Consider the following 25,151-nt stretch of genomic DNA (forward strand, 5'->3'; position numbering starts at 1 on the left):
AGTTCAGATAGAGTCAACAGTAGAAGCCTACCTAGCTCTGTACACATTCTTATTTATTCTCATACTAGTATCAATAATAAGTTACGTTCATATTATAGGTATTCTCAACAGGTCATCCGCTTAGCCATTTTTAATAAGTGATTTGATTACACAACAGCGACATTATAATTTTGTATATATATTTTACCTCGTATGAAACACTGAAGGAGGTAGGTATCTAATGTACTTACCTCTGCCTAGCCTAGCAGGTCAATATGATTTAAATCTTACTTAGTTATTTACAATACAGCTATTTGCGAATTCGACTGTACAAGAAAGAAATTGTAGGAGTAAGGTCTTAACCCTTTTCCAGGTCGCACAAATTTACAAGGTTTTCCCAAAAAATCCAAATATTCCAATGAATCCAGCTTTGATGATTCATTTGAAGACAAGTCACATTTCCTGAAAGTGCAATCTAATTTGAACCTTAAATCCATATGCTAAAGTTGCAATTCTATTGACGCGTATGTGGCCGATAAATCGGACTATGCCTGGAAAAGGGTTAAGTTAGAATTTTTATATTTAAGATCATCCTATCTACTGAAATACTACTAGGTAGCTAGATTGGCCAATTTAGGTACTATTAACTCAATCTATCTGGGTTAGTCTAACAACTGGAGACGCCTTGTCTGTTTTCTGTTCAAAACAATCCGCCGATTTTTGTGTCCGTCAAACATAACGTACAAAATAACCGTGTCTGATACTCTTAAACATCAGTCCATACAATACATATGCCCACTTGGAGAAGTTTTCGATAGAGAGGTAAGCTCTTAAAGGCGACTACGGTTGTTACTCGTAAATCCTCCAAGGGGTTTGTACAATTTGTACCAAAATAACCAATCGATAAATTGGGGCAATAGAAGTAATTTTTGTATTTGAGATAGAGAAACAAGTGTTGGAACGTCTGAGGACCTATTTGGGGCGTTTATTATGAGAAGGGAAGAACACGTTTAGAGTGGGGCCAAGCTGACTCTGCATGGCATTTGCAATGACAGTGTTTCAATTTCATCAGTAATGTCAAATTTCTAAGAAAATATGACGTTTATATGACATTCCCTCGCTTTGTTCTGTTCAAGGTGGTGCAAAGTTAGCTTAGACGGAGTCTAGAAGAATTTAGGTGGTTGTTATAAGACTAAGGAGAAATACATTGCTTAGCTGTTGGCTTGCATAATGTACAGTACTTACAGTATATATGTATGACGTATGACACAGGTATATGAGATCATTTTAAACGGCATAAGTCTTTTAGCTGAATCCTATACTTGGTACTGCCACTATTATCAGAGTAAACAAGAACTGTCTGTTGCAATTTGAGTGACAGGTGTATAATAGATAGCACGACGCGAATGACGTAAGAAGCGCGGTACTCTATCTGAATATAGATAGGTATAGGCATTAGCTATACTAGCGTCTGTAGAGATGATGTCACATTAAAAATATACAGGTTATATCGTAAATATTGTGTATAATGAGCGCGCTTTATACCTTTGGCGATATATGTTTTTTGTCCTTAGTTAGGTACTTCTCTCACGCTCTCTGCCCTTACTTAAAACACGAGGACCGAGGAAGCTAAATGACAGCCTGCTATATTAGCCGCTATTGCGCTCTAGCGCAGATATCTTAACTGCAGCGCACGCTCTCTTCCTTCATCAGGCCCCGAACCCACGAGTTGTTACCAGTTGTAACTACTGGGAATATTTTTTCGCAGTTGTTACCGCTGGTAAAAGGTAGGAATTATTTTTCCAATAACTACTTACCACCAAAATTTTGCTAGAGTTCAATATTAATAAAAAAATCCTATCCTACCTTTTACCAGTGGTAAAAACTAGGAAAAAATCGCAGTAGTTACCACCGAGCCCAGTTGGTGGTAAATAGTAGGATAACCCGCGGTTTTCGTGTTCGAACTTCGTTAAGTACCTACTCAAACTTGACTACAATCTCAAACGAAGTTATGGAGAACATATTATGATGGATGACAAAGTTTACACAATACAAACAATATTTCATGGTTATCCTTTATATAGTTTTCATAAGTCATAAGCTGAAAGCGTACGTATACGGCAAAATTAAGCAATAAATATCGCACATCTATTACAATTTCAAGCGCCAGCACCGGCAGCTACATATTTGAAAAATGAAAAAATGAAAATGAAAAATATTTATTTTCCTTATAAAGTAAAGGTTTACAATTTGACATAAGTGGTTGGAGCTTCCTTTTAGGTGAATGAACCTGTATCAGGATGCCCCGCTCCTCCATAACATACAGTCTTTTTACTTAGTAGTAGGGAAATATTCCATAAGTACATGAAAGATTTATAGCTATATTTATTATATATATATATATATGCTATTTGATTTATGTTCTAGCCTAATTAATATATGAATATATGAGTGAATATACGAATGTATATATATACATATGTATATATATATACATTCGTATATTTGTGTGTGTGTGTGTGTGTGTGTGTGTGTGGATTAATGTATGTGTTCAGCCTATATATTACGTATAGTTAATAATTCACGCGGTACAATAATGACTCCGTATCATCATAACTTAGTTGTTTCAGCCATTTTGTGAGTTCTATCTTACACTTATACAACAGTAATGGATGGATATGAATTAGCTTATTTATATTATTGTAGATGTATGCCGATTGCGCTTTATATTGCCTTTTGGCAAACATAGATTTATAGCTTGACTATGATATTTACAAAGTAACATTGAGATTAACACAAATGCAATAAAGAGGTACCGATACTACGGATAGACAGAGACCGGCCCTTCCTGTGCAAATTAACAATTGGACATTGCAAAACAATGTTGAGTGAGTAAAGGGCTTATTTAGGTATAATTGCAACACTTTCCTTCAACTTCCGTTCATAACGAACCATTCGCCGGAAATGTTAAGTTTCTATTAGATTGGATTCGCTTACAGTGGACAATGACGCCTGATATCCTCGGACCTAGTTTAGTAAAATGCGGTCTAAAAATAGCTTTAATCACGCTTGCTCATAAGGGTTGGACTCAGGAAACTTATCATAGAGTGATACTGCTCAGATATATACATGTAAGATACATTTGCTAACAGCTAACATAGAACAATAGTGGTTAAGGACGGTTTAGAACACAGTGACTATTGATTACTGGTATGGAGATTAAATCTTCACAAGTGAAAGATATTATAATACATTAGCAGCACAGGAAGACGATCTAAATGCACAAGAAAGTAATTCTTATTTCTTACGCTTACGTTTCTTGGAAAAAAATCTGAATAATGCATCTTATTATTAGAATAAATTTAACCTCTAGAATGGCCCCATAGTACTCGTAGTTACCAACCAAATAGTGTCAGAAAAGACTAGTTGTTGTATCTTATCTTATCTTTTATCGCTCGTAATCGCAATAGAAGTAGTCATCCAGTCCGTACATTTTCAGGCTAAGTCCGCATATGAAAGCCCAGCCGTGTTTGATATATTAGGGTTGCGGAAATTGCAAGTATTAGGTAGGTTAGATAGTAGGTTATTGTATTTTCAGTAAGCCAGTTTACCCCGCAATGTAGTTACTGGAAGGTTAATACGAACGCTAATCTAAAGCGGGAGATGTATGACAGTACATGATTGACGTGTTATTTCTAGATTAGACTACATGATACTTACTGATAAAGGTAAGAGTCCCCGATCTGTCATGATAACACTCATCTCCCTACAGATAAAATATAGTGAGAATCTGATAGGAAAGTTCGTCTTTGTAGTTTTGTTGTTGATAACTTGATAGCATACCCCGAAGAACGCAATAAACGACAGTAGTTTTTTATTAGAACCTATCAACAGTTTCTTCCGATGCCTAACTCTTTAAAAAGGTACGTGCATCAACTCTATAATTTTGAAAGTACTAAGTACTAGGTTAAGTAGCTCCCTCTTCGTGAAACTACTAAACTACGTCGAACTATGTAAATAAATACGGTTTATTTTGAATGTAAGAAACTCTAGAACGCACCAAACTGCTAATGCACCAAAAGTGCATTGGAAATTGTTAAGTTTCATTTCTTATACTGTGGTGTTGTATTCGATTACAACTTTATTTGAGGATTCCTCTTTATAAAGCCTCAATCTAAAAATACTAAAAGTACAGAAATGCCTCGTCTGTTCATAATTATAATTGCCTTAAATCAACGTCCGTAACTTATAAAAATTAATGTATTTGATTTCTATTTTTCTGATAAAAGAGTGTTTTTTTAAAGGTTCTCGTTCGGTCGTCTGAAAAAATGCCAAAAGGTGGCAGTTCTGGCACGCGAGCTATTTTACGGAATCATTTTGTTTCTTTTATACTTAGTGGTTCATTTAATAGCGGCAAGATTCGGATGAAATTTACATGAGGTTTTTAGGCCTTTTTCGTCTATTAAAAAAAGCTAAATTTGTCCTAAAGTAACAATCCGAAAGATTTGGGCCAGGACTCATAAAGACACTGGGTACTCACAATATTTTTATGTATAATTTGATATTATATCTATTACATTTTTCTTTGACTTCCGACACGTTCCCGCCACTAAACACACCATTTTTGGGATCGTGCCGGCATCCCCTAAATGCCAACATATTAAATGATTATAAGGAAAACCGCAGAGGGCCATTTTCAATTAACTCAATTTATTTAAATTAATAGTGTAGTTGTTCAATAAATATATTAATGTACTCGATTAACATTTCAGTATTCGTACCCTTGAGTTTACATTCGTCTTAAAAGTTATGAACAGACGAGGTATCCGTATATTGCAGAGTTGTGCATTTATTGCTACTTTTACTGGACAATTCTTGGCCTCTGTAGGCGTCAAAGCGTCTGCCAAAAAATGCATTTAAAAAAAGACATTTATTGCCGACTACGTAATAGCCCCAAAACGAATAATATACCTAATCCCAATCTCGGTAGTCCACTAGTAGCCACAGTAGGGTTTCTCTATCCATCTTCGGGCTGCATCAGCTCGGTAGTACCAAATAATTGCTTTAAATCAATACAGCTATTAGAAGTAGATTGAAATCATTTTGCAAGATTTCATTTCTATTACTTTGTTCATTAGTCATACACAATTAAGTATAAGTGTGTTATTAAAAAACATAGTTCAATTCTATGCAGGGAGAATAGTCTCTGCACCTGACTGTAATACATGTCAGGTGAATTTTAATGGGAAGATGATATCAATATTCGGTGTTGAAACATTGTTATTACCAATATGAGATAGGCAAACGACTTACTATGCTCAACTTGTTCAACAGAATGTCGTCTTAATTAGGTGCTTTTAACCTGTACTTAATTACAGTGTTTACCTACTAGTTGTGTTTAGCAATGAACTGGTAACCATGTAAGTTTGTATATTAACCAATGAATGCAATACTCGCTACTGAAAGTTAGAGTTAGAATGACGCTGCCAGAAATGATTCCATAAATGGCATGTCGCAGCGGGGGACACGCTTAACAGATTTAATATATTTACTTACCGACTCATGATTTACTACATTCGAAGTAATTTTAATTAAGACCAGTTTCATTTTTTCATTGTAGAACAATTACATTTGGTTATTACTCTGGATAGTGGTGGTATTATTACCTACAAACCTACCTACTTCACTAGTCTGTTTAACCTTCTTTTAACAATGAGCCAAAAAAATTTTATCGCAATTTAAAGTATTTATTCATTTCGTGAGATAATAATCCAGTAACTTTGTCGACTTTTGTAATGGTGTTCGTTGGCGTCAAATCCGATAGTTCTGATTTTTTGCAGTTAGTGTATGATGTTGACTAAATGAATAATCCAAGTTTTTAGAAACAGGGGTCTAAAGTCTTTAGAAACAGGGGTAGACTGGTTTCTACTCGTAGAAATCTCGTTTTTTGTAACTTTCCTACCAAAGCTGCATCATGCTAAATATTCATGTAATGGTCGCAAGAACACTTAGGTAACCATAAGAAAGTGACTTCTGTGTCGCGATGGTAATTGTTATAAACCCGTTGTTTAGAATGGATGTTAGAAAATTCCTACGTCGTACCACGTGCACTAGCGATACCTGATGCACACTTGTACAAATTTCATCGACCCAAGGCCTGCCGGTCTACAGAATTTATGAGTTGGTTGATAACTTCTGTTTAAAAAAAGTGGAGCTCAATAGAAATTGCAAATAACGGAGATAAACCAACTTACCTTCGTTTACATTATTATTCTCGCACTTTGTGTGGACAAGCATGATTTTCTCAACAGTTTATATTCTCAAATCTTTTATTTATTCACTTATAAGGTACACATTAATTAGGTACTCAAAAACACATTATAATATTATGAAAACAACCACCGTAAAACTTTTTAGTACGGTCGCCAAGCCGCTCAGAGGCCAGATTTAATTGACTCAGCTCGGCCTTACCCACAACCGGTATCAATGTGTTCGGACAGTTCTCCTGATCACCGTACATGCGGTAGTAAAGCGGAAAAATGGTGGAGGGGATAGTAATGACGTCACAAAGATGGCGGCCGGACCTATTCTTTTTGGCGGTGTATCTCGAAAACCACTTAACCGATTTTAATCATCGAGGTGTCAAATAATAGCTTATATTATGGAGATTATTTCCTTTTCTACAAACATTTACGTGAAACCTATAGGAAAAAAAATAATCACAAAAAACAGTTTTTTTATAAAATTATTATTTTTTATTTTGTAAAAATCTCCGTAAATATTAGCATTTCGCAAATTTTGTTTAATATAAAACATATTGCTTCATTATCAAGGAATATAATGAGCCTTAAAACATACAGATCGAGTAATAAACAATGAAGCTACACTCATTTATTTGCGCATGGGTAACGATAACTATCTTTTAACGGTCGAAACTGTGGTGACTGTTACGATACGTATTGAATGGAATTTATAGATTATCGGTTTTAATTACTGAAATTATAATTAAAATTATAAAAACCAGACACAATAATGTTACCTTACTTCGACGTTTAGTCTCTTTTTTCGTCTTAATCATAGGTACATATTTCTTTTTACTTAAAAATTTTATACAGGGTGAACTTTTAACCACCAGTCATACTCTGCGCAGCGACTTTATAGGTCATACTTAACAACTTTTACTATGGGACCAATTTCGAAATCGCGAAAAAAATTTTGACTGTCCCATATAAAGGTGCGACCAACTTTACCAGACCAACACTTTTCCAAACTGAGCTACAGCTATCCGATGAAGTTAAGTACTTAGGACTAACTCTCGACAATAAACTCAATTGGAACAACCACTTCAACAAACGGATAGACAAGGCGGGAGTTGTCTTCTGGCAGTGCAGAAGGATGATTGGTAAGAGGTGGGGACTCAACCCGAAAATTACCCTCTGGCTCTATAAGACGATAACCCGCCCCTTACTCTGTTACGATGCTCTGGTTTGGTCGCCAAGAACAAACCTAGGCAACGTACGAGACAAACTACAAAGACTTCAAAGGCTCGCATGCGCGGCCACCACTGGCTGCACGAGGTCTACCCCGACTGCAGCCATGGAGGTCATGCTAAACCTTCCACCGCTGCACCTACACATACAGCAAGAGGCCAGTCTCTCAGCGGTAAGGTTGCGAACCCTCAAGATATGGTCTAACATCACAGGAGCTCTTCACACAAAATGCCTGGAAAAGGTGTATGACGAATTTCCAGTGCTTAGGTCAGGCACGGACCGGATTCACAAACAAGCTATCTTCGATAAAAGGTACAAAATACAGTTATATGAGGACGACAATCATGAAGGACTCAATCCCCGGGAGCTGAGAATCTTCACTGATGGGTCCAAAACAGACAGCGGATCGGGCTCTGGAACCTTCTCAGAAGACCTGAACATGTCGATCACCACTCCGCTAGGAGCCCATAACTCGGTATTCCAAGCTGAGTGCATGGGCATCATAAACGCGGCGGCTGCCATCACTGCAAGGAAGGTAGTAGGATCCTCCATCCGCATACTCTCCGACAGTAGAGCAGTCTTAATGGCTCTAAATAGCCATATAGTTACATCCAAACTTATACACGAATGCCACGAACGACTAATGGAGGTATGTCATAATAACAAGATCACCCTACAATGGATCAAGGGACACAGTGGATCCCGAGGTAACGATGCTGCGGACGAGCTTGCCAGGCAAGGATCGAATGCGGGGGCGATTGGTCTGGAACCGATTCTTCCGATACCATTTAGCAAGGTACGCTCAATGCTGCTGGCACGTACAGGGAAACTACACACAGAACACTGGCTGAACCAGACTGGATGCAGACAGGCAAAAGAAGCCATGCCTGGCATCAACGGAAAACTCACAAGGGCGCTCCTGCAACTAGGGAAGGTCCGACTGAGTATGGTAACCAGTGTCATAACAGGTCATGGACTATTTAACAAACATCTTTTCACAACAGGTGTCACAGACAGTCCCCTGTGCCGAGGTTGCATGGAGACAGAAGAAACAGCCTCTCACGTGGTGCTGGAATGCAGCGGAGTGACTCCATACAGGGCTAAACATCTCGGATCTCCGAGAGACCTCCCCGAGGTCCTACTCAACATCAAAGGTTTGATAGGATTCCTCGAGGAGCTGGGCTGGCAGGACTAGCCCACCCCCAACATATCACGCAAAATAGGCGCAAGTCGTCGAGTTGCGGAAAAATCGCCCGAATACAATACAATACAAGGTGCGACCAGACCGCAGCTTAAAAAACGGTCACGATACGGAATCGCAGTGACGCGTCGTATGCGTACCGTTTTTGACGCATGCTCCCCACACCGCTGTTTAAAAAACGGTGACGGTACGGAATCGCAGTGACGTGCTTCACGCGAATCTTTTTTGTTCGCAAAACAGTTGCGTCTTTTACGTCACCGGTACGGTGTCTGCCATAAGATCTCCGTGTAATATTTTTTGCGATTTTTACGCAGTTCAATTTACGGTGCGTCAGCTTATTTTAAGCAGCGGTGTGGCGAGCATGCGTCATGGACCCGGGTACGTCCTTAAACTACGTCCAAAAGAGAGGTATGGGCATTGTGAATGTCATCTCGCTTTGTGTGGTAGGGCACAGCCAGTGGGTGTCATTCCAGATCCAAATTTTCTTGCGTAAGTTGTTCAGTATGACCTGTAAAGTCACTGCGCAGAGTATGGCTGGTGGTTAAAATTTCATCTTATACCTAATACTTTTAGATTAGACAACAAAATGTATATTTATACTGTGTTTCGACTTGAAAGATTTTACTGCTTTAAAACATAAGACAAACCTACCAACCAAATGTATAAAAAAAAATGTTTTTTGTGATTATTATTTTCCTATAGGTTTCACGTAAATGTTTGTAAAAAGGAAATAATCTCCATAATATAAGCTATTAGTTGACACCTCGATGAATACAATCGGTTAAGTGGTTTTCGAGATACACCGCCAAAAAGAATAGGTACGGACGCCATCTTTGTGACGTCATTACTATCCCCTCCCACCATTTTTCCGCTTTACTACCGCATGTACGGTGATCAGGAGAAACGCCCGAACACATTGATACCGGTTGTGGATAAGGCCGAGCTGAGTCAATTAAATCTGGCCTCGGAGCGGCTTGGGGACTACTAATAGTAAAAGTTGTTCAGTATGACTTATAAAGTCGCTGCGCAGAGTATGACTGGTGGTTAAAAGTTCACCCTGTATAAAATTTTTAAGTAAAAAGAAATATGTACCTACCTATGATTAAGACGAAAAAAGAGACTAAACGTCGAAGTAAGGTAACATTATTGTGTCTGGTTTTTATAATTTTAATTATAATTTCAGTAATTAAAACCGATACTCTATAAATTCCATTCAATACGTATCGTAACAGTCACCACAGTTTCGACCGGTAAAAGCCAGTTATCGTTACCCATGCGCAAATAAACGAGTGTAGATTCATTGTTTATTACTCGATCTGTATGTTTTAAGGCTCATTATATTCCGTGATAATGAAGCAATATGTTTTATATTAAACAAAATTTGCGAAATGCTAATATTTACGGAGATTTTTACAAAATATAAAATAATAATTTTATAAAAAAACTGTTTTTTGTGATTATTTTTTTTCCTATAGGTTTCACGTAAATGTGTGTAGAAAAGGAAATAATCTCCATAATATAAGCTATTATTTGACACCTCGATGATTAAAATCGGTTAAGTGGTTTTCGAGATACACCGCCAAAAAGAATAGGTCCGGCCGCCATCTTTGTGACGTCATTACTATCCCCTCCACCATTTTTCCGCTTTACTACCGCATGTACGGTGATCAGGAGAACTGTCCGAACACATTGATACCGGTTGTGGGTAAGGCCGAGCCGAGTCAATTAAATCGTGTTTCTAGAGGGCTTTTGAGATTTGGCGACCGTACTATTTAGGTGATGCGACAAATGCTAACAAATCTGTCATATTCGTTCACATTATTTGCCATTTCTATTGAACTCCACTTTTACCTAGTAAGTCCCATACTGTTAAACCCATACCTAATTAAAGGCTCAAGGCATACATACTAAAATAAATTCATTTATTTCGACCAACTTAGGATCATATTACATTTAAATTATTATATTAAAACGTAAGATTAAACTTAAATTAAATTAAATCAAATATACTCATATTTTAACCTAGTCTAGAGAGGCTTGGACACCAGTACGTGAATCATATGACAGTAATTCTGGCACTGGCAGTCAAACCTCTCCGCAAACGCCCTCAAGATGCCGTTAGAACTAGCCCGCACTCTGCGCACCAGGGATGTGCAGCGTTTCCTCATTGTAGTGTAGAAACAGTACATCACTACAGAAACAGCACTAGTACATCTTTTTACAAAAAAACGGATTAACCAGTCATGTTCACTAGGTATAGTTTTCATTGAAAATATTTACTAAGCTTTACGTTTACAATTGTGATGGGGGTGGAGGGGCATATTTTCTTGTCCTTTCGGAGTAATTATTTTGGAAACTATTCACGTATATGAAAAAATTGGTCTTATTCTCGAAATCGCATTAAGAGACATATCCCACGATACCCCACATAGGACTGAAGTGAAAAAAACATCCCCGCTTTATGACTAAGGGAGGTACCAAAAAATAATTTTACTAGTTTTATTTTTACCACTTTGTCGCAGTGATTGATTTGTATACCAAATTGCAGCTTTTTAGCACTAACGTCACGGACCAAAGCCGCGGACAGACAGACGGGCATGGCGAAACTATATAAGCGAATCCTAAAAAGGGAGGAGCTAAAATAACGGACATTTAAAGAAATTCAATAATTTCACTTACTTAGGCCTTTTAGTGCCAAGGGACTGGGACTGGACCTTTGGTTGTAATTATTGAGGTTTTACTTTTGTCCAAATCCCAATTAACCAGGTACCTATCGCTATTAGTTTTAAGTAATTTTGATCCTATGATATTTATGAACGTAGTTACTTAGTTCATATTTTTAAAATCACTATTGGTATCTAAGAAAACGGAAACAAACCCAAAGAGATCTAATTATCTGATACATAAGTACCTATGTACAGCAACTAGACAGCGAATACTTTTTATCGTTAGTTAAAAACGCAATTGGAGATGAAGTAGAAAATATAAGAATATCTCGTTCCATTTGCCAGCGCACTCATCCACGAGCACATAACTGAAACCAAATGGAGCATGGACGAAGATTGATGTCTGGCTCAAATATGTACCGATTATTTTTATCGTAATCTGCAGAGAGCAGGTAATAAAAAACAATATCTACTGCGGTATCTATACATGTACCCTCTGACGATATAGTGATTATATTTTTAGGCATTATTAGCAACATGTCCTAATTGTCTATACTCTGTAGTAATTTTAATAAGTACTGCATTGCTACCATGATTTGGGATTTGACATTAACGTTAGCGTGAACTCGATCGCAATCCCTCTCTATCCCACCAATAGGTACATTAGTGCGAGCGAGATGGACTGCGATCGAGTTTAGTAAACGTCAAGTATGTTATTATATGCTTAGCCTTAAAGTTGACTGGTAGAGAATGCCTCGTGGCATTAAGTCCGCCTTTTGTACTGTGCAATAAAGATTAAATAAATAAATAAAGTATCAACTCGTGGCACGGCTACTTTTGTACTTACAAAGAGTGTCTGTTCGATAACCTTACTTACATAATTCACAGAATCTCTTAACAAATTATACCATTTACCACAAACGCCGAGGTATCATGAGTAGTCTAGTTACATCGTGATCGTCGCTTGAAGTAAATGCTGTTGGTTTCACTTCATCCAGACCAATAGATACTTTCCAATCAATTAGTTATACGGGCGTACTAATCGTACAACATTTTTAGTTATTTATTTGGTTTAAAGTGTCGAAGATAATCAGATGACGACGTACGTTATAATATCTGGGCTAGGTTTGTGATGTGTAAAATAATAAATTCAACACGGTTTCATCCGAACGCGAAAGCTTTAACATATCGTGGATCGTAAAAATATTTAATATGGCAAATGCAAGACTGTTAATACTAGATGTGCATTGAACCAGAGGGAAACAATAAAGATGCGATATCAGCACCGACAAGGTTGCCTGCGTCTTCTGTTTACGAAATACTATCTCGCCAATTCATTGCCAGGCGTTTATTCCGGAAGTAGTTCTTATTTTCACACAACATTTAGCAGATAAATAATTAAGAAAATTAATACATTATGATATTTATGATAAGGTTTCTCATATCAAAAACTAAAAATCGTAAGTATGATCTCCAATTTTAGAACGTTTAAAACGTACATGATTTACGTTTTAAACGTTCTAAAATTGGAGATTTTGGCACATCACTTGAAACAACAGGGCCTACTGACAAATCAGCGACTATTCGTAGGCAGTTATTGTTTCATTTTTAAATATTTACAATGAACTGTACTCCGCATAACTTACAATTACATTAACCTAGATTCTCAGTTGGTGGTTAGCATAATCGCGTCCTAATAGCGTTCGCCTGATAAATGGCATTTTATTTGTTCAAGTTCAAATAGAGTAAGTAGGTACCTAAGTGTTCGTGCGCCAGCGCAGGCTCCACTGACCTCGTTTGAGGCATTAGCGTCTCCAGCGGCCATCCGTCAACTGCGCCGGTACTGCGGTACAGTTATAGTGTAACTACTTGGCTATCAGCAACCTGCCGGCCTAGCCAAGGTGACAATCTCTATCGCTACGACAACGAAACGCTTTGTCTCTCTATCACTCTTCCACATTAGTGCGACACTGGCAGTTGCGTTTCGATCGCTACAAACCGTATGCGATTTGCACGTTGGCTACGCGGCCTGATACTGTACTCGCGGCCCTACATATATTACACCATTTTAAAACCCCATCTATTTAATTAAATTGACATTCGTCGTAGAAATGATATTTCAAATACTTATTTTATATTTGATCCGAAATTTGTCATAAACTAAGACCCGCTTATTATAAGATGGTTTTGAAAAGCTTTTCCCCTTCTCATCTAAGCGGTTCAACTAGTCTCGTAGCAACCGCTAAGTAGATTGCAATCTCGACTTAACTTGCTTTTCCACATTAGGAGTGCATTGCTAATTTAATTATTGCGACCTCTCAATTGGAGTCAATTGTCAGCTGTTGGTGCGCGCTCTAGATCATAAACTACATATACATACGATACTCGCGAACAAACCACGAACACATTGCACACAGGTAATATTAGAATGAAATGACCGTTTGTTAGCGCTAGTGTTAGACGACGACGTTGCTAGTGATGCGCGTGATTCGATGTTCGACAGCTATGCGGTCATTAGAGCAATTGGCAGGTGATTAGGGACATAAAAGGTACCTGTAGATACAATTGCGCGTTTGTTCGGCTCGTGATTTACTTTGAGTGAAATAAAAAACGACATCAATCTTTAAGTAACATACCTTATACAACCCAATTGTGCTGTACAGGTATAGGTAGGTACAGTCACGTCTGAAAATATGGGTAGGAAAAATGTGCCAAAAAAATGTATACACTACCTTAATATATGGGCAATAAAGTCGTGTATACATATTTTTGGCACTTTTTTCGTATCGATATTTTCATACGTGACCGTACATATTATTGTAGGTAGCCTACATGTAAATCAGCTTAAGATTTTATACCATGATGCCTTTAATGTTTGCCCTGGGGACTACCTACAATTACATCATGAACTAACATCTTTTTAATTTACCTCCTAGAGCAAATGCAATGAGAAGGTTTCACAATTATAGTTTACATTTCACGTAATGCTGCCTTGTGTACGAATGGTATGAACATGAACTAATTTACATGACGATAACACAAAAGCCGGACAGTGCGGAAGTTGTTTGTAATAACGAATAATTGGCGAACGGCCGACTGCACCCGTTTAAGTTTGCGTTTAATACTTTCCCCTAAAGTAGATGTTATTCTCGATTTCATAATGAGACGGAGACAATGCAACTGGGGCCGTGGGGTGGGGTGAGAATAGTGAAAGTAGCTCTCCGAGCTTTAGATTTATCATGTTATCCAAATATTGAGATTATTTCATTTAGATGTCTGATATTTTCATTCATAAAGCATAAGCCTTACGTACACTGAAGGTGCTATGTTTAATCTTAGACAATAAATTACATATTTCTCAATCTACCTACTTTGAAAAGGAATTTAGTCACGTTTACAATATTTAATTGCCTGTCGACGTTGGAACTCTTGGACAATCGTTAGTTTTTTGGGAGCCTTTATCAGATGTCTGCGAGGCCGTTCCTCGTAAGGCCAAAAGCAACTGCCTACCTTTTTGCGGTCACATAGACACCCTCTATCAGGCTTTTTCAAGGTTGAATCAGAATAAGATTAGATTTTTCTACTTTATTTTATCCGGAAGGAGTTCGATCAAGTAGTGACGATGCCACCCCTGATGATAAGTGTATAATAATAAAAAAAATACGAATTATTTAACTGGACAAATTGATACCGAGGTTCAAAAATTATTTATTTTCACTACCTACTGTGTGGCGTGAAACGTAAGGTCAAGGTTTTTAAAAACCCGTAGAAGGGCTCGGATCAAAAACCAGATTAAACGAAGGCTTATAAGTTATATCTCTATAACTATACTACTTATATGTATAGTTTTAATATCAGTGTATAGACGAAAGTAACCATTACTCGGAACTGCATGTACCGCTGACGTAGATGGCGCTGACAATGCGCTAGAATCGACGAATTCGGAGCTAAAATTACCCGTATTTGCACTATTTATTCAGTAATTACTCATCAGTCCATTAACTGATTTCGGTGAAATTGGTTTCATTTCATAGATCTTATTCCATATTAAAGAAATGAAAAGCAGAAAATAATTTGTAAGTATATACCCCACCCCCATCCTTGTCCACGTGTCCAGTCCCTATCCCGTCGTAAAGCAATTTTCTGCCAAAAAGTAATTAATACTTAATAATAAAAAAATAATAACCATCCTGGTAACTAAGTCGGTGCCAAAACTAAATTTTAGACAATGAAGAACTCTGCACTTACTTGCATAAAAAGACAGTTTACTCATTAATTTAATTACTTATACACCGTGTTTTTTTTTTGATTTGCGCTAATTTCGAGGGTGCATTCCTGAGCTTAAATTAAGTAACTTTCTCAAAGACACTGATATTCTAATTAACTCCATTTCGGAGATCATCAATCATTAATTTTTATCTTATAAGGCCCTTACGAGCGTGTACACTTGCCTTAGGGCCTGTTTACTTATTGATTAGTGTTTAGTGCGAGTTCATACATTTGCTACTAAACGTAGTACTATCTCGGACGATCGACGTTCGAAATGACATTGATATGTCACAGTTTTCAATTGTTTGGTTGAGTTAAATGTAATGCCCGTGTTACAACAACGCTATATGCAACATTTAGTTACTTTTTATAAAAAAAAATAATAAAAAAAAAACATTTTTTTTTTAAATTAACTATGCCATTTAGTTTCCTTAAACGTACTTACCGATACCCCGAAGTTAACGAAATTCAATAAAAACACGGTGTATATATTTATAACTGCTCACCTCGTTTTTTTTTCTGTTAGGTAGCAAATATTTTTTTTGTTGGTTTGGCACCGCCTTCAAAACTAAGTAATTACCAGGATGGTTATTATTTTTTTTATTATTAAGTATTAATTACTTTTTGGCACAAAATGGCTTTACGACGGGATAGAGACTGGACATGTGGGCAAGGATAGGGTTGGGGTATATACAAATTATTTTGTGCCTTTCAGTGGGTTAGTTTTTTGAAGGCGGTTCCCTTTTTTTTTAACTATTTGAAATTGAGTTATTTTAGTTTTGCTTTTTTTTATTTTTATTATATATTTTTTTATTTATTACTCTTTAGTGATAATGATATCGATAATAATGATGATAATAAGTACTTCATTTAAATATTTTACGTTTTTTATCTTGTTAATTTTTTTGAATTTTTAATGATAGGCACTTCATTTATTTAACGTTTAAGTTTGTTTATAGTAAGGTTCTACATTTAGTTTTGGGCTATTACTAGTGTTAGTAGTGGCCAACCTCGAAAACAAGCGCGATAATGACGTTTCGCTGCTAAATTATTTGTAAATAGTTATTAGGTTTAGATATTATGTTTCGTCGTATTATTGTTACTAAGATTTAGTTTGCCTAGGGTTATAATTATGAATATATATAGATACCAGGCGTTTGCCCGCGACTTCGGCTGCGTAGAATTTGTAAATTTCACCCCCTAAAGGGATGACTACCTAATTGGTCAAAACTGCTTAAACATTATTTATTTCTTACAAAAAGTTAAATGATAAAAGTCGTAAAAAATTATTGATTCCCTTTATAAACTTTCACCTCCATTTTACACTCTTACGTGATAATATCGGGGATGAAAACGATTATTTGACCTTTCCCACAACTCAAACTATATTAATATAAAATCATCTCAATCGATTCATCGTTTACTGATTCCCAGAACCAAACTTACACCCAAAATTTTTACTCCCTCAATGTATTAGTTATGGGATAAAAACTACCTTACGTCCTTCCCCGGGACTCAAATTACATATCTGTATATTAATTTCAACTAAAATGCTTCAGCGGTCAAGCGCAAAGACGTAACGGCCAGAGAGACAAACTTTGGCATTTATAATACTTGTATTTGTACGAATATGTATATATGGATAATATACAAACAGCTAAAACATACAGCTAGAGTAACAAAATAGGTTACGAAATATAAACATTAAGCGAATTACAGGTTTCCACATATGGATATGGATTTGGGAAGACCTTCGTACAGATTCGTACAGGCACTCCCACTTTTACCCTAGCACAACATAGTCATCTCCTCAAATAATGCATTAGAATCTATTGCCGCGGCGGCGGCGTTATTAGTAGGGCGACTAGGGCGATGAAACAGGTTTTAGGTTACTTTTCGTTCATGTCATCTCGGAAATATATGTGAACAGTCGGGTTTTTTGTTTCTTTTAATAAGTAAGAGTTGCCTTTTAATGTGACAAAAAATCATACTGTTTTTAAACTTGATCTACTTTTCTTATTTTTTGATTTATCTGGTCAATTATTTTTACACATTATAAAGAGGATATTAAGTCATTTGGTATAAAACTTGGAATAATCCATTTAGTCATTTTTAGTTTAGAGCAGTTGAAAGTCAACTCGTACTATACTGTAAATGATTTTATAGATGATAAAGATGATAAAAATGTAAGCAATAGTGTTTTCGTTTTCTTTATGTAAAATAACCATTCTTCTAGTGACCAGTAGATCTGACACAAGAGACCATCACGTTCTCGCTTGATTATATTGTTTTAGTTAAATTTAGTTTTGGACACTTAGAGGCCCTATACACCTCTAAAGATTATATTTTAGTTTAAATAAAAATATTCTATTTTATTTTAATTCCTATTTTTATGATTCTGACACTTAGAGACCTTTACATCTCTAAATCAATTTAAATTTAAGTGTGTAATTTAGTTATTTTTATAGGTAGGCATACTCCTTACGAATATTATTTGGTCGCATTTATGTGGCGCTATGCCGTCTTTAATGTAACATACAAGCACAAATGTTGTATCTCACATTTTTTTTATATATATTTATATCAATACAACCCGGCAGCTTGAACATGTCATGCTCGCTTAAAAGTCTTTACTTACGGTGGCGTCGTTGATCGGGTCGCCACTTTCCCGAATGAAGGTTGAGGGAGGCGATGGCTGAGATACGCGTCATACTCGTGAACGGGTACTGTTTGTGGAGACCGGTCTGTTTAAGCTTACACGGGCTACATGTTATGTTATAAGTATGTAACTTTACTTTTGAGTGGCATTAACGTGAGACACTTCATTCGGTTCTTACCTGAGTTAATTTCTTGTCTTTTAATTATTTTTATAAGAATTCAAGTATTGGAGACCCTCTACATCTCTAAGGATAATGGCATAATAAGGATATTTTTTTATATTTTATATCTGACACATAGAGACTTATACATCACTAAAGAATTTTAGTATTTGTTAATAGTACCTATATGTAATTTGATATTGACTCTGGATGTAATTGTGAAATTGTTGAACGTTTTCTAATAATTTGGTCTACCAAGTAGTGAAAATGTTGCAGTATCTGCTCAAAAAGTTCTTTCATTGGCACCCACATGGTATGTTAAAAAGAAAAAAGTTTGTACTCGCGCTTGTCATCTCATATATTTGTGTTCATACTGAATGCACTGATACCAAATATATCCATATCTAAGATGACATGAGCGAAAATCAATTTCTAGAAGACTTTTTGAGAAAATGCCAGTCCACTACGCGAGTTAGAACGTAGGTATATACGACAGCCTGGCAATCTCGAGTTCCTTCTTGCTAGTCACTACCGGTGTCGAGTACTTATTGCTGTGAATATATGTATCATCTAATAATTTATCCTAAGTAATTTTGGTATATTATTTAATGAAGAAAAAGTAATAATTACTCGAAAAATACTTATTGATAGCAAAGGAAACGCTGTAATTGTGTACAGTACAACAAAATTGGTACAAAATTTCCCATCAATAGCTAAGTTCATTTTATGGCCGACCATTTGTTGATAATTATGACCGAAAATAAACTTAACTGATAGAATTTTAGAGTTTTTACGAATTTACACAAGTTCATTCTGATGTACAGTACGGGGCGCCTGCGGCTTACATTGTAAAACGTTCAAGCGAAGCGCGCTCTTACATACGAGGCGCCTGGGGAGCCCTTTACATTATAAGATCGGGCGATTCAAGCGCTTGAAGCGCGCTCGGACATGCAGGGTGCCGCATTTGCATTGTAGGGTCGGGTGAAGAGCGACATTCAATTATGCGAAGCGCGATCTGAACGAACCGAGGCGCCCTTTACACTAAAAACTTTGCATGCTCTGATTTACAGGGCGCCTGCGCTGTTCTTTAAACTATGAGGTCCCTATGAGCGACCGTTAGCGGCATTTGCAATAACTTTCCACACCACATTTCACCTAAACCACTGCGAATCTTATCCACTGATACAGCTTATCTCCATTTTTTAAATCCTTTCAGTTTAAATACCCACTTACAAATAACCAATGAGAGTGCTCGCCCGCAGCATGCAGCTGTGTCCCTGAGCGACGCACGCAATGGAGCCAGTCCATCTGACCGCCACATTGTCACAGATTATGTTCAACTGGCATTGTGCTGCGGACGTGACAATTAAAACGAAAACCTACTACTACACAGTCCCTCTGCGTTTAAATGAAACTCGAATCCATGTTATTGAACGTGCGACCTTAAATTGAAACTTGTTAACCTGCCTATTCGACGTATATAAATTGCAACAGAAGATCGGGTTTACGATAAATATGATAATACTGATAGTGCGTCAATAGGTTTTGTCACAAAACTCAGTTTTAGTTACTTAACCATCGGAGGAACTTGCGAAAACAAAGTACATTTACGACATTTTGTACTTATATTGTTATGGACGTCAATGCGGCGATAAGTTATTTTAGACAGGAAATCAATCCATTCAGTCAATAGATAGACCTTGGAATTAATTTAATAGTAATTAGCTTTTTTCATTACTTAAAGCTACATTCAAATTAAATTAGGTTAGAAAACCATATAATGCAGAAGTATCTACCGTTATAGCTACGCAAGCTCAATATATTAACTAAAAATAACCGGCCAAGAGCATGTCGGGCCACGCTCAGTGTAGGGTTCCGTAGTTACTCTTCCGTCACAATAAGCTAAACTGGAGCTTAAAGTATAGTAAATTGTGAACCAAGGGATGAAACGGTACCTTTCACCCGAGTTAAACAAATAGGCAAATTTGCATAATCAGTACCTAATTAAAGTAAGTCTTTTTACTATGAAGGGAAAACTTTTTGCGATAACTCAAAAACAACTAAACTGATCATGTCCGCTATAGTTTTCATTTAATGTCTTTCTTAAGCTCTACTTCCACGATTTTTTTCATATTTTTTGGACCAATGGTTCAAAAGTTAGAGGGGGGGGGACACATTTTTTTTTTCTTTCGGAGCGATTATCTCCGAATATATTCACTGTATCAAAAAATGTTTCTTGAAAACCCCTATTAATTTTGAAAGACCTTTCCAACGATACCCCACACTCTAGGGTTGAAGCCAAAAAAAAAATTCACCCCCACTTTACGTGTAGGGGAGGTACCCTAAAAAAAATTAAATTTTTAGATTTTATTGTACGACTTTGTCGGCTTTAGTGATTTATATATCCATGCCAAATTTCAGCTTTCTAGCACTAACGACCACGGAGCAAAGCCTCGGACAGACAGACAGACAGACAGACAGACAGACAGACAGACAGACAGACAGACAGACAGACGGACATGGCGAAACTATAAGGGTTCCGTTTTATGCCATTTGGCTACGGAACCCTAAAAAAATACCTACTACTCCGGCTTCTGTCCGCGACTTTATCTGCGTGGAATGATGATTGATAAAAACTATCGTATGTCCTTCCCCTTGAGGCTTGTTGTTCGAGGCAGAGTGGATAGTGTAACTACAATACCCAGATTGCGCTCCTCAATGCGTTGGACCGACCAAGTGAATGTTCCCATCGGGACACGTCACCCTTTTATAAGTGCGTGCGAAAAGCCTTAATACATAATTGATTAAATAGAGAAGGATGGCGGAAAGCAATAAAAAAGGGCGTACAACCACCTCAATCACCACGACTACTCTGACAAGAGTATACGACTAAGAAGAATAAATGATGTTCTTCCCTGGGCCTTTTTTCCATACCAAATTTCATCGAACTCGGTTTAGCGATTTAAGCGTGAAGAGATAACAGACAGACCGACAAAGTTGCTTTAGCGTTGAAAATAAAAAAATTGCCTTAGATCTCGTATTAAGTAACAATGTATGCGATTTCAAATTGTATCTACATTATTGTATTTTGGTATAAAACTTTAATTTAAATTAAGGGGATGTTAAATTATGATTACCTTAGTTATTAATAACTAGACCTAACATGAAACGTGCATTAGGTATTTTTGTTTTAAGCGGTGTGTCGTTGCGTAACAAATATAACATAATTCAATTCAATTTATTTTAAGAACAAAATGTACCTATAGTATCCATAATGCCATTAACTTTTGTAAGTCTTTAACTTGCAGACTTAGGAAGCAGCTGGGTAGCAAAAGGTATTTAGGTTAGTTCCTACACAAAAGTGTTGAGCCGAACCGATCGAATATTTGCTGCAATATAAACTCAAAGATAACGCAATCGAATGGCGTTGAGATCGAGAGCAGCTGCCCTTGGGTCGAGAAGAAGATAAAAATAAAAATAGGGCCAGCCATGGGCACTTCGGCCGGCGGAGCTTTCACGCGACTCGAGCGGCGCGCGCGCTCGACCGGCGCGTCGTCGCTTGCGCCCGCACATCCGGCGGGATCCTGCCATGCGATTGTAGTTTAATTTGATCACTTTTACTATTTCTGAATTTATACAGCATCATGCGAGTGTTCGGTCTCTTACAACAGTTACAACCATGTTGTGTAAAATGATTACCCTCATTGACGGAGGATCCTCATTGGGCACGATATGCTGTAGGCTGTAGGGGTACTGAAATAAAGCAAGTTGCAAGTTAAAACCAATGTTTTGTTTTGATCATAAACGTGATAGCTTGTATAGCTAAGAATTACTTAAGTAACGTTAGCTTTATTAGCTCGTCGAAATTCTCCTAATGTTCAATATACCTATTTCCCTTATATTATAATTCGTGCACTGCGCAGCGCGAAGCTAATGTCACTAATAGGTAGCGATAGCCGTGCACCGTGCACGCTTATTATTTGTAGTAACTTATTCACAAGTAGATACCAAGGCCGTGGAGTTGGTTCACAATGATAGTGTCGGCATGTCAATAACAACGTAGCAGATAAGAAAGAAAAACCGCAGTCTCATAGAGGGAAAGCTGGTAGGTTAACCTTGCGTGTGGTGGAATAGGTAATTAGAAAAAGTCTTAAGTTAACCTGTAGGACCGAACCACTCGGCCTTCGATGATGTCGATTAATGTTCGACTTGTGAAATCTTATATGGAAGGTTGTCTGGCCGCTCCATATTTAATAGGTGATATAGGTAAGGCTGGTGTGTGCGTATACTTAGTTCGAATAAATTAATGTAGGTGACTTCAGTGAAACATTGTCGTTTGCAAATCCCTAAAGATATAGATAGGTAGGTACGAGTCGTGTTTACTTCGAAAACGGTAGTGATGTAATATTTTCTTAAGTAAATTAATAATAACACTGTATACACCTACTCGTACGTAAAATATCAATGATTAGATAGATTATTACAACAACTAGGTGCTCAACAATTTATGCCAGTATTATAACTAAGTATTTTTATTGCTATCGCGCAGAATATTATAATGAATACCGTGGCATTGCTATTCCAGATGTACTTAAATATACTAGCTCAAAATGATTTAACAGAACCACCAAGTCCTAACAACAATTAAAATGTATTACGAGTAAACATACTCGTATTGTTTTGTTGATGTCTGTGAAATTGGCATATCAAAGTCTAGCAGATCACGTTTTTATTGGAGTTCTCTTAGCATGCACTATGGTATAGAACTATGGTTCTAGAGTTCCTGATATTTTGTAGCTATAGTTCTGGCGTTTTTATCATATAAACCAATACTATGGATTTTTACCAAATGATATGCTAATTTCACACACTAGCATATCATTTAGTTACAAATGGACTAAAAAATAGTCTTGCCCCATCACATGATAAAAAAGAGATCTTGGCGCAAACAAGGCATCTCTGAGGACATTCACTACAAATTTTCTTTCTTTTTAAATTCTTTGATATGCTAACTTCACACGTGCCATGCTGATGTAATTTAACAAGGCACATACATATTTTCAGTTTCAAATAATAGCTCTTGCTCTGTTGTTAATAGAACTCAGGAGTTCTTGGTTCTACATCAAGCAAGGAAGGCAGAAATAACGTAACTTTCATAAACTTAAAATCGTAAGTAGAGTGTGTATCGGGACGACTTTAGATATAAATTTCCAATGAAACGTATCCGAATACGACGCTAACGGAGGTATGTAGCGGTCTTCCCGGTCCACTGCCTCACAGCTACATATAATACTGAACAATTATACGACTTGTATACATTACAGCCAGCCAGCAGCAAAAGTTGCACCAGTAGAATAAGAGCGTGAGTTTGCACACAACTTTTTATCGTTTTTTCACGACACTGCTCATTGGACCAATACATAAATACATTGTGACGAACAAGAGTTATTTTGTTTAATTTTCTTCATAATCGAATGACAAATTCTAAATTAAAAAAAATTGTAATATGAATAGAATTGACTTCATTTAGAGTCTGAGTCCAGTAATACATATTTAATTTTAACCAAATTACAGCCAGCCAGCAATTATTGCCAGTTCAACAGTTTATAAGGCCTTTTTTTTAAAGCGGCCAAGTGCGAGTCCTACTCGCCCATGAAGGGTTCCGTACCATTTATGACGTATTAAAAAAAACTACTTACTAGATCTCGTTCAAACCCATTTTCGATGGAAGTTTGCATGGTAATGTATATCATATATTTTTTTAGATTTTTCATGCTGTTATTTTAGAAGTTACAGGGGGGGGGGGGGGACACACTTTTTTTCACTTTGGAAGTGTCTCTCGCGCAAACTATTCAGTTTAGAAAAAAATGATATTAGAAACGTAAATATCATTTGTGAAGACCTATCCATAGATACCCCACACGTATGGGTTTAATGAAAATTGTTTTTTTTATTTTTATTTTATGACGTATTAAAAAAAACTACTTACTAGATCTCGTTCAAACCAATTTTCGGTGGAAGTTTGCATGGCAATGTATATCATATATTTTCTTTAGATTTTTCATTCTGTTATTTTAGAAGTTACGGGGGGGGGGGGGGACACATTTTACCACTTTGGAAGTGTCTCTCGCGCAAGCTATTCAGTTTAGAAAAAAATGATATTAGAAACCTCAATATCATTTTTAAAGACCTATCCATAGATACCCCACACGTATGGGTTTGGTGAAAAAAGATTTTTTGAGTTTCAGTTCTAAGTATGGGGAACCCCCAAAATTTTATGTTTTTTTTTCTATTTTTGTGTAAAAATCTTAATGCGGTTCATAGTGCATAGTGGTGCGGTTAATCTACTTACCAAGTTTGAACAGTATCGTTCTTATAGTTTCGGAAAAAAGTGGCTGTGACATAATTGGACAGACAGACGGACATGACGAATCTATAAAGGGTTCCGTTTTTTGCCATTTGGCTACGGAACCCTAAAAAGGGCGACTGTACCGTACCTTCCGTTTCCCTAATTTTTATAGATTTTACAGCATACTTATACATATTACTTAGGGTGTATCTTTAATCTTTTGAGGTTGCCTTATTTAAGTTTTTTTTTCCACAATATACAATAATAATATAAATATGAGATACTAAAGAAAATAACCTTGTTTCCATGCTTTTGGAGTGGGGTGTATTTGTAGTATAAGTAGGGTTTTGTAAGTGACTCAGTAATTTCAATATATAT

The 25,151-nt window shown here is 36.8% G+C and overlaps 1 protein-coding gene across 1 annotated transcript in view; it reads left to right on the forward strand.

Moving 5' to 3' along the window:
• The window catches only part of LOC133526933 (nostrin), a 59,781-nt gene that overhangs the window by 416 nt on the left and 34,214 nt on the right, over positions 1-25,151 (forward strand). The gene's annotated exons all lie outside the window — the stretch shown is intronic.

Source organism: Cydia pomonella, chromosome 1, assembly GCF_033807575.1.
Source record: "Cydia pomonella isolate Wapato2018A chromosome 1, ilCydPomo1, whole genome shotgun sequence".
NCBI lineage: Eukaryota > Metazoa > Arthropoda > Insecta > Lepidoptera > Tortricidae > Cydia > Cydia pomonella.